The sequence below is a fragment of the Genypterus blacodes genome, unplaced genomic scaffold (genome assembly GCF_046128005.1).
Source record: "Genypterus blacodes isolate CSIRO-AG114 ecotype Tasmania unplaced genomic scaffold, CSIRO-AGI_Gbla_v1 ptg000052l_1, whole genome shotgun sequence".
NCBI lineage: Eukaryota > Metazoa > Chordata > Actinopteri > Ophidiiformes > Ophidiidae > Genypterus > Genypterus blacodes.
The window spans coordinates 4,010,001-4,012,500 of NW_027466864.1; the positions used below are offsets into that span (position 1 = coordinate 4,010,001).

General features: G+C 38.0%; 1 long non-coding RNA gene across 1 annotated transcript in view; it reads left to right on the top strand.

The window, feature by feature from the left end:
• The window catches only part of LOC143000797 (uncharacterized), a 46,546-nt gene that overhangs the window by 10,709 nt on the left and 33,337 nt on the right, over positions 1 to 2,500 (top strand). The gene's annotated exons all lie outside the window — the stretch shown is intronic.

The following is a 2,500-nucleotide window of genomic DNA, read 5'->3' on the forward strand; positions in this document are numbered from 1 at the left end:
CGAAGAGGCCTCATTTTGATTTTGCAGGGCAGCTAAGCTGACATTACCACACCTGAAACACACACACAGGTGTTCCTTCTTAAGTCTCAGTTGGCCTAATGAATCTATGGAGAGTTGATGGGACCAGCTGTCAAGTGAGGAGACTGAGGGGTCAAATGGACCCAAGCCAGGATGGACTGATGGAGGCTGATGAATGGCACGAGAGAGAATCAGGCCGTTAAAATTAAAAAATACATATGTTAACTGATTAATAAGAGACATATAACCACTGTAAGACACACACACAACATACGCTTTGGACATTGTTGTCCATCAGATCTTTTCGTTACCTCAGTCATTTATTTATGATGTGTAGACTCTCAGATGGCCATGAGTCGCTCTAACTTTCCATATATTGTTTTATTCTACCACTGAGTTTATTCGGCAGAAATTACAGAATTTCATTATTTATTATGTTTAATTAGAGTCTGACATGCCGTTTATCCTCTAGCAAAGTACAATCCTGCTTGCTACCTTGATAATGATGAATGAAAAGACAAGCATGCAAAGCAAATCAGCAAACTGAACAGACTTAATATGTATTAACAGCTGTGATCAGGTGACAAGTTATCGCTGCTGCCAAAGTTTTGAAGATGATCAGTAAGTAAAGACACTATTTACTAATGTGACAGAAAAAAACGGCTCAGCAGACTCAGTCAGCCCATAAGGTTGTCAATCCAAAAGATATCCGAGGAAATGTATGTCATTTATGTAATTGTGGACTAACAAATCCTTCATTTAAGCATCAGGGATCATCTTATTTTCACTCAGGAGTGCTTTCATCAGGCACACTAATAAGAGATCATTTCACTAATCCTGTCTCTACCACAGGCTGAGGAGTGACTGATTTAAAAAAAAAAAAAAAAAAAACCTTTTTAGAACCAATTTAGTTCTCTTCTTGTATGTGGTGTCGCAAAAGTGCCACATAAAATTTGGCAAAATATGATTTGGAAATTCATTTGTCAATTTTCAATCAACACCATTATCATAAGCACAGTGCAATAAAACACTCATAGTAAAAAATATAGCATGAATTAATCTGTAAAGGTCAGACATGAAATGAGGAATGAAGACGGGTGAAAATAAGGATCTGAACATCAACTTGACCTTCACTGCCAAAATAAAAGCCCTTGACATATTAAAGTTGAGCCATGAACCAACTGTGATTACTGAAAACTACCCAGTATGAGTGAATCTAGGTGGACAATAATTATTTAAAGATTAGATCACAGATTTAACAGGTCGACTGTCATTAATGAGAATTGAAGGGTCATATACACGAGTTTGCCTGCGCACCAGTAATATCTGTAATTACCTTCAAATGCGTCACTTCAAACACGCTGCAACATTGGTTAAATGACACATGAAACCGTGAAGGTAATGCAGCGTTGAAGCAAAGTGAAGGTCACAAGATTTATGCTTTAGTCACAGGCAGCAGCAATTCTTACACTGCCAAACAGCCATAACTCATTTCATGTCAGTGTAGGTGAAAAATTGCTTATCATTTAGAAGACATAACTTAATGGGTTTTCCATACGTGGTTGACTTGCTTTTTGTTGAGGCTCCCTCTGAAGTAAACCTCTTGTTTTTATTCTGATGTGGAAATTTCACAGCTGCTTCTTTGCATTTCCCAGACTATTGTAAACTACTGTAAACTCAGTAGTCAAGGTAGAAATAGGTTGAATGGGGATAATTGATAAATTATCCCCATTCAACCTATGGTATAAATACCAAACATTTTATGGGTTGGTAAGAACAAACAGCATCAACAGTACAAGCATTACCAGCCTCTTGTAATATCTGTAATGAAAGAGTTGTCGTGGCATTTTCTCATTTGCATGTTGGGTGACGTCTGGGTGAAATGGATTATATCTTCTTCCATGTTTTAAATTGGATTTTCTCTGCATGTGTTAAATCTTGACGGATATGCCCGCTCATTTGATAAGTCACTTCATTAGAATGTAGTTTAATCTTTTCTGTTTGACCATCATAGCAAACAACTGAAACAGATGAAGAGGAGGCTGGGCAGTAAAACACAGAACTTAAAGATGTTTTCTCAGTAAACAATCATACAATGCACTTACTCCAATACTCCATCGAAAGTATGGAGAATACAGAGCAGGGGAACATAGGATCCTGGGAGCATTGCGCCCATAGGGACATGACCCCATTTACACACAATTGTGCACTGAAAACTGCACAGCCATCCAACAATGCCTCCTCTGCAGTGAAACCTAAAACAATGAGTGAAAACATGATCTGAAAACGTGTTAAGTTTGCTAAAATGTTATTGATTTTAAAGTTGATGCAAACTGACTGCCATCTTCAATGTAGTCTCGCTGATGAAATGAGTGAGACGTAGGTGAACTGTAGCTCGATCCGTTGACAGAATCCTGTAATTCTGCCTCATTAAAGCCAGTGGCAGGTCATCATTTTGTCAAAGGTTTCTGTCTGCATTTCC